Raw genomic sequence first — 9,442 nt, 5'->3', positions numbered from 1 at the left:
TAATGCTTAATAACTTGTTATCTATTAGCCGTTATTATAACGTTATATAATAAATAGTAACTTATGTTACATATACCAGTGGGTTGGTGGGGCCCTCCTGTCCCATGGGGCCCTGTGAAGAAACATGTAGGTTCCGATTCATTGACACAATATCAACAACGACCCACAACTGGCCACGGACCCCATGGTCCTCACGTCAATTTACAGAACACAGAGAGTTATAGGCTTATTTATTTATATATATATATGTTATAGTTACTAGGAATATGGGATGATTGTTAGGATGGACAAGGGGATGGTTGTTAGGATGGAATACCGGATGGTTGTTAGGACTACCGGGTGATTGTTAGGGTGGACTAGGGGGTAGTTGTCAGGACTACTGGGGTGATTGTTAGGATGGAGTAGGGGATGGTTGTTAGGACTACCAGGGGATTGTTAGGATGGACTAGGGGGTGGTTGTTAGGACTACAGAATGGTTGTTAGGGTGAATATAGGATGGTTGTTAGGGTGAATACAGGATGGTTGGTAGGATGGACTATATGTTGCTTGTTAGGACTACGGGATGGTTGTAAGGGTGGAACACAGTATGGTTGTTAGGACTGCGGGATGGTTGTAAGGGTGGAACACAGGATGGTTGTTAGGACTACGGGATGGTTGTAAGGGTGGAACACAGGATGGTTGTTAGGACTATGAGATGGTTGTTAGGACTACGGGGTGGTTGTTAGGACTACGAGATGGTTGTTAGGACTATGGAGTGGTTGTAAGTGTGGAACACAGGATGGTTGTTAGGACTATGAGATGGTTGTTAGGACTACGGGGTGGTTGTTAGGACTACGAGATGGTTGTTAGGACTACGGAGTGGTTGTTAGGACTACAAGATGGTTGTTGTTAGGACTACAGGGTGGTTGTTAGGACTATGGGACAGTTATTAGGACTATGGGACAGTTATTAGGACTATGGATTTGTTGTTAGGGCTGCAGGATTGTTGTTAGGAATCCGGGACTGTTGTTAGGACTAGGGGATGGTTGGCAGGGCATTCTAAGGGTTGGTTGTTAGGACAGACCAGGAGATGGTTGCTAGTGTGGATAGGGGGCCGGTCCTTTGGTTGGAAATGGGGCTGGTTAAGGTGGACTAGGTCTAGGGGTTTAAAGGTCAGAGGTGTATTGCCCACCAGGAGTCTCTCCTCCTTGGTCAGCCACTTGTTGTCCTCCATCATCTGTTGTTTCTGTTGTCTCATCGTCTCCTGCATACGCTCTCTCTCCATCTGCCACAACCGCTGGGCGTCCTCCTTACTGGACGGCTCCACCATCAACTCTCCCTCCTGGTGGAAGGGAGACATGCACGCACACAACCACGCAGGCACACAAACTCATTCATATAGTACAGAGCAAGTAATACAGTAGCCTTTCTTGTTGGGATTATAGCAATATACGCAAGGACATATGACTGGGACAGTCCTCAAGACTACAACCAAATAACTAGTCTAAAAGGAAGGAAGGAAGGAACAACTAGATAACTAGTCTAGATGGAAGGAAGGAAACTACAACTAGATAACTAGTCTAGATTGGAAGGAAACTACAACTAGATAACTAGTCTAGATGGAAGGAAACTAGAACTGGATAACTAGTCTAGATGGAAGGAAACTACAACTAGATAACTAGTCGAGATGGAAGGAAACTAGAACTGGATAACTAGAACTAGATAACTAGTCTAGATGGAAGGAAAACTACAACTAGATAACTAGTCTAGATGGAAGGAAACTAGAACTAGACAACTAGTCTAAAATGAAGGAAACTAGAACTAGTTAACTTCATTGGGCTAGGGGGCAGCATTTTCACGTTCGGATCAAAAGCGTGCCCAGAGTAAACTGCCTGCTACTCAGTCCCAGGTGCTAATATATGCACATTATTAGTAGTATTGGATAGACAAGACTGACGTTTCTAAAACTGTTTGAATGATGTCTGTGAGTATAACAGAACTCATTTGGTAGGCAAAAACCTGAGAAAAATCCAACCAGGAAGTGGGAAATTGAGGATTGTAGTTTTTCAACTCATTGCCTAGCGAATACACAGTATCTATTTGGTCATATTGCACTTCCTAAGGCTTCCACTAGATGTCAACCATCTTTAGAACCTTGTTTGATGCTTCTACTGTGAAGTGGGGGTGGATGAGAGGGGATTGAGTCAGAGGGATGAAGATAGGCATGAGCTGACCGCGTGCTTCAGATGAGAGTTACCTTGCTTTCCATTGCATTTCTACAGACAAAGGAATTCTCTGGTTTGAACATTATTGAAGATTTATGATACAAAACATCCTAAAGATTGATTCTAAACTTCGTTTGACATGTTTCTACGGACTGTAACGTAACTTTGACTTTTCGTCTGCACCTAGTGATCACGCGTCATGAATTTGGATTACTGGGCTAAACGCGCGAACAAAAAGGAGGTATTTGGACATAAATTATGGACTTTATCGAACAAATCAAACATTTATTGTGGAACTGGGATTCCTGGGAGTGCATTCTGATGAAGATCCTCAAAGGTAAGTGAATATTTATAATGTTATTTCTGACTTCTGTTGACTAAACAACATGGCAGATATCTATTTGGGTTGTTTTGGAAACTAGAACTAGATAACTAGTCTAAAAGGAAGGAAACTAGAACTAGTTAACTAGTCTAGAAGGAATGAGACTATAACAGTCAGACCCTGATCTGTTTCACCTGTCCTTGTGATTTTCTCCTCCCCCTCCAGGTCTTGTTTTCCCCAGTGTATTTATCCCTATGTTTCCTGTCTCTCTGTACCAGTGTATTTATCCCTATGTTTCCTGTCTCTCTGTACCAGTGTATTTATCCCTATGTTTCCTGTCTCTCTGTACCAGTGTATTTATCCCTGTGTTTCCTGTCTCTCTCTGCCAGTTTGTCTTGCATGTTTCCAAGTCAACCAGCATTTTTCACGTTCTCCTGCTTTTTGCATTCTCCTTTTTCCAGTCCTCCCGGTTTTGACCCTTGCCTGTTTCTGGACTCTGTACCCGCCTGCCTGACCATTCTACCTGCCTTGACCACGAGCCTGTCTTCCTGACCATTCTACCTGACTTGACCACGAGCCTGTCTGCCACTCTGTACCTCCTGGACTCTGATCTGGTTTTGACCTTTTTGTCTGTCCACGACCGTTCTCTTCCCTACTCCTTTTGATTAATACATATTGTAAGACTCCAACCATCTGCCTCCTGTGTCTGCATTTGGGTCTCGCCTCGTGCCGTGATAATAACTAACTAGATAACTAGTCTGAAAGGAAGGAAACTAGAACTAGATAACTAGAGTCTAGAAGGAAGTAGACTAGAACTAGATAAGAGTCTTGAAGGATGTAGACTAGATAACTAGTTTAGAAGGAAGTAGACTAGAACTAGATAACTAGTCTACAAGGAAGTAGGCTAGCACTAGATAACTAGTCTAGAAGGAAGTACACTAGCACTAGATAACTAGTCTACAAGGAAGTAGACTAGACCTAGATAACTAGTCTAGAAAGAAGTAGACTTGCACTAGATAACTAGTCTACAGGGAAGTAGACAAGTACTAGATAACTAGAGTCTAGAAGGAAGTAGACTAGACCTAGATAACTCGTCTCACCCCCATGCTGCATCGTCGTGGAGATATCACAGGAACCACCAAGCTGTTGCTCATGGAGTCGACAGGAGAGGTGTAGTCACAGGGACTGGCCAGGTCTGGAGAGCTGGCACAAAGGGCCTCATTCAGCTGAATGTGCAGGCCGATACCGTTTCCAAAACGACCCCCCAGGTTTCATCCTGCAGGGCTGGAGACATAGGGGCAGAATCGATGACGAGTGGTTAGTAACTTACATGCATATGCTAACAACGCTATGACAGAAAGGCATTGATGCAGAAGGTGTGTGTGTCTGTGGGGGGGGGGGTCATCTAGAAGATACTGTAAGATATTACCTTAGGAGGAGGTTCGTTGAAGTTGATCTTGGCGTCAAAGAACTTGGTGGAGCGTTGTCTGTCTCTCTCTCTCTCTACCTCCTGCTCCTTCTCCATCCGATGGACGTCACTGTCACAGATCAAACAGACAGTTTTGTAGATGGCATGCCAGGCACTTGGAAGACAAGGGACAAATAGCAAGGAATGAGGAAGGAATGAGGGAATGAGGAAGGAATGAGTCTGGACATGGCCTGCTCTCCCTTAACCAAGGAATGAGTCTGGACATGACCTGCTCTCCCTTAACCAAGGAATGAGTCTGGACATGGCCTGCTCTCCCTTAACCAAGGAATGAGTCTGGACATGACCTGCTCTCCCTTAACGAAGGAATGAGTCTGGACATGGCCTGCTCTCCCTTAACCAAGGAATGAGTCTGGACATGACCTGCTCTCCCTTAACCAAGGAATGAGTCTGGACATGGCCTGCTCTCCCTTAACCAAGGAATGAGTCTGGACATGGCCTGCTCTCACTTAACCAAGGAATGAGTCTGGACATGGCCTGCTCTCACTTAACCAAGGAATGAGTCTGGACATGGCCTGCTCTCCCTTAACTAAGGAGTGAGTCTGGACATGGCCTGCTCTCCTTAACTAAGGAATGAGTCTGGACATGGCCTGCTCTCCTTAATAACTAAGGAATGAGTCTGGACATGGCCTGCTCTCCCTTAACCAAGGAATGAGTCTGGACATGGCCTGCTCTCACTTAATAACCAAGGAATGAGTCTGGACATGGCCTGCTCTCCCTTAATAACCAAGGAATGAGTCTGGACATGGCCTGCTCTCCCTTAACCAAGGAATGAGTCTGGACATGGCCTGCTCTCACTTAACCAAGGAATGAGTCTGGACATGGCCTGCTCTCACTTAACCAAGGAATGAGTCTGGACATGGCCTGCTCTCACTTAATAACCAAGGAATGAGTCTGGACATGGCCTGCTCTCCCTTAATAACCAAGGAATGAGTCTGGACATGGCCTGCTCTCCCTTAACCAAGGAATGAGTCTGGACATGGCCTGCTCTCCCTTAACCAAGGAATGAGTCTGGACATGGCCTGCTCTCCCTTAATAACCAAGGAATGAGTCTGGACATGGCCTGCTCTCCTTAACCAAGGAATGAGTCTGGACATGGCCTGCTCTCACTTAATAACCAAGGAATGAGTCTGGACATGGCCTGCTCTCCCTTAATAACCAAGGAATGAGTCTGGACATGGCCTGCTCTCCTTAACCAAGGAATGAGTCTGGACATGGCCTGCTCTCACTTAATAACCAAGGAATGAGTCTGGACATGGCCTGCTCTCCCTTAATAACCAAGGAATGAGTCTGGACATAGCCTGCTCTCCCTTAACCAAGGAATGAGTCTGGACATGGCCTGCTCTCCCTTAACCAAGGAATGAGTCTGGACATGGCCTGCTCTCCCTTAACCAAGGAATGAGTCTGGACATGGCCTGCTCTCACTTAACCAAGGAATGAGTCTGGACATGACCTGCTCTCCCTTAACCAAAGGAATGAGTCTGGACATGGCCTGCTCTCCCTTAACCAAGGAATGAGTCTGGACATGACCTGCTCTCCCTTAACCAAGGAATGAGTCTGGACATGGCCTGCTCTCCCTTAACCAAGGAATGAGTCTGGACATGGCCTGCTCTCACTTAACCAAGGAATGAGTCTGGACATGGCCTGCTCTCACTTAACCAAGGAATGAGTCTGGACATGGCCTGCTCTCCCTTAACTAAGGAGTGAGTCTGGACATGGCCTGCTCTCCCTTAACTAAGGAATGAGTCTGGACATGGCCTGCTCTCCCTTAATAACTAAGGAATGAGTCTGGACATGGCCTGCTCTCCCTTAACCAAGGAATGAGTCTGGACATGGCCTGCTCTCACTTAATAACCAAGGAATGAGTCTGGACATGGCCTGCTCTCCCTTAATAACCAAGGAATGAGTCTGGACATGGCCTGCTCTCCCTTAACCAAGGAATGAGTCTGGACATGGCCTGCTCTCACTTAACCAAGGAATGAGTCTGGACATGGCCTGCTCTCCCTTAATAACCAAGGAATGAGTCTGGACATGGCCTGCTCTCCCTTAACCAAGGAATGAGTCTGGACATGGCCTGCTCTCCCTTAACCAAGGAATGAGTCTGGACATGGCCTGCTCTCCCTTAATAACCAAGGAATGAGTCTGGACATGGCCTGCTCTCCCTTAACCAAGGAATGAGTCTGGACATGGCCTGCTCTCACTTAATAACCAAGGAATGAGTCTGGACATGGCCTGCTCTCCCTTAATAACCAAGGAATGAGTCTGGACATGGCCTGCTCTCCCTTAACCAAGGAATGAGTCTGGACATGGCCTGCTCTCACTTAATAACCAAGGAATGAGTCTGGACATGGCCTGCTCTCCCTTAATAACCAAGGAATGAGTCTGGACGTGGCCTGCTCTCCCTTAACCAAGGAATGAGTCTGGACATGGCCTGCTCTCCCTTAACCAAGGAATGAGTCTGGACATGGCCTGCTCTCCCTTAATAACTAAGGAATGAGTCTGGACATGGCCTGCTCTCCCTTAACCAAGGAATGAGTCTGACATGGCCTGCTCTCCTTAACTAAGGAATGAGTCTGGACATGGCCTGCTCTCCCTTAACCAAGGAATGAGTCTGGACATGGCCTGCTCTCACTTAACTAAGGAATGAGTCTGGACATGGCCTGCTCTCACTTAACCAAGGAATGAGTCTGGACATGGCCTGCTCTCCCTTAATAACTAAGAAGTGAGTCTGGACATGGCCTGCTCTCACTTAACTAGGAATGAGTCTGGACATGGCCTGCTCTCCCTTCACTAAGGAATGAGTCTGGACATGACCTGCTCTTCCTTAACTAAGGAATGAGTCTGGACATGGCCTGCTCTCCCTTAACCAAGGAATGAGTCTGGACATGGCCTGCTCTCCCTTAACCAAGGAATGAGTCTGACATGGCCTGCTCTCCCTTAACTAAGGAATGAGTCTGGACATGGCCTGCTCTCCCTTCACTAAGTAATGAGTCTGGACATGGCCTGCTCTCCCTTAACCAAGGAATGAGTCTGGACATGGCCTGCTCTCCCTAACTAAGGAATGAGTCTGGACATGGCCTGCTCTCCCTTAACCAAGGAATGAGTCTGGACATGGCCTGCTCTCACTTAATAACCAAGGAATGAGTCTGGACATGGCCTGCTCTCCCTTAATAACCAAGGAATGAGTCTGGACATGGCCTGCTCTCCCTTAACCAAGGAATGAGTCTGGACATGGCCTGCTCTCCCTTAACCAAGGAATGAGTCTGGACATGGCCTGCTCTCCCTTAATAACTAAGGAATGAGTCTGGACATGGCCTGCTCTCCCTTAACCAAGGAATGAGTCTGGACATGGCCTGCTCTCCCTTAACCAAGGAATGAGTCTGGACATGGCCTGCTCTCCCTTAACCAAGGAATGAGTCTGGACATGGCCTGCTCTCACTTAACTAAGGAATGAGTCTGGACATGGCCTGCTCTCCCTTAACCAAGGAATGAGTCTGGACATGGCCTGCTCTCACTTAATGACCAAGGAATGAGTCTGGACATGGCCTGCTCTCCCTTAATAACCAAGGAATGAGTCTGGACATGGCCTGCTCTCCCTTAACCAAGGAATGAGTCTGGACATGGCCTGCTCTCACTTAATAACCAAGGAATGAGTCTGGACATGGCCTGCTCTCCCTTAATAACCAAGGAATGAGTCTGGACATGGCCTGCTCTCCCTTAACCAAGGAATGAGTCTGGACATGGCCTGCTCTCCCTTAACCAAGGAATGAGTCTGGACATGGCCTGCTCTCCCTTAATAACTAAGGGGAATGAGTCTGGACATGGCCTGCTCTCCTTAACCAAGGAATGAGTCTGGACATGGCCTGCTCTCCCTTAACCAAGGAATGAGTCTGGACATGGCCTGCTCTCCTTAACCAAGGAATGAGTCTGGACATGGCCTGCTCTCACTTAACTAAGGAATGAGTCTGGACATGGCCTGCTCTCACTTAACCAAGGAATGAGTCTGGACATGGCCTGCTCTCCCTTAATAACTAAGAAGTGAGTCTGGACATGGCCTGCTCTCACTTAACTAAGGAATGAGTCTGGACATGGCCTGCTCTCCCTTCACTAAGGAATGAGTCTGGACATGACCTGCTCTTCCTTAACTAAGGAATGAGTCTGGACATGGCCTGCTCTCCCTTAACCAAGGAATGAGTCTGGACATGGCCTGCTCTCCCTTAACCAAGGAATGAGTCTGGACATGGCCTGCTCTCCCTTAACTAAGGAATGATTCTGGACATGGCCTGCTCTCCCTTCACTAAGTAATGAGTCTGGACATGGCCTGCTCTCCCTTAACCAAGGAATGAGTCTGGACATGGCCTGCTCTCCCTTAACCTAGGAATGAGTCTGGACATGGCCTGCTCCTAACCAAGGAATGAGTCTGGACATGGCCTGCTCTCCCATAACCAAGGAATGAGTCTGGACATGGCCTGTCTTCCTTAACCAAGGAATTAGTCTGGACATGGCCTGCTCTCCCTTAACTAAGGAGTGAGTCTGGACATGGCCTGCTCTCCCTTAACCAAGGAATGAGTCTGGACATGACCTGCTCTCACTTAACTAAGGAATTAGTCTGGACATGGCCTGCTCTCCCTTAACTAAGGAGTGAGTCTGGACATGGCCTGCTCTCACTTAACCAAGGAATGAGTCTGGACATGGCCTGCTCTCCCTTAACCAAGGAATGAGTCTGGACATGGCCTGCTCTCCCTTAACTAAGGAATTAGTTATGCAGTATTTAAGCTACAGTAAGAATCTCACTGTCCCGCTGCTCTACCGTACAGTGATATCTGACTAAGATTATAACATGGTATCAGAAGTGATATCTGACTAAGATTATAACATGGTATCAGAAGTGATATCTGACTAAGATTATAACATGGTATCAGAAGTGATATCTGACTAAGATTATAACATGGTATCAGAAGTGATATCTGACTAAGATTTTAACATGGTATCAGAAGTGATATCTGACTAAGATTATAACATGGTATCAGAAGTGATATCTGACTAAGATTATAACATGGTATCAGAAGTGATATCTGACTAAAATTATAACATGGTATCAGAAGTGATATCTGACTAAGATTATAACATGGTATCAGAAGTGATATCTGACTAAGATTATAACATGGTATCAGAAGTGATATCTGACTAAGATTATAACATGGTATCAGAAGTGATATCTGACTAAGATTATAACATGGTATCAGAAGTGATATCTGTGATATCTGACTAAGATTATAACATGGTATCAGAAGTGATATCTGACTAAGATTATAACATGGTATCAGAAGTGATATCTGACTAAGATTTTAACATGGTATCAGAAGTGATATCTGACTAAGATTATAACATGGTATCAGAAGTGATATCTGACTAAGATTTTAACATGGT

Source organism: Oncorhynchus masou, unplaced genomic scaffold, assembly GCF_036934945.1.
Source record: "Oncorhynchus masou masou isolate Uvic2021 unplaced genomic scaffold, UVic_Omas_1.1 unplaced_scaffold_4949, whole genome shotgun sequence".
Taxonomy (NCBI): domain Eukaryota; kingdom Metazoa; phylum Chordata; class Actinopteri; order Salmoniformes; family Salmonidae; genus Oncorhynchus; species Oncorhynchus masou.
The sequence above is the reverse complement of the archived record's forward strand: the minus strand, read 5'-3'. Positions refer to the sequence as shown.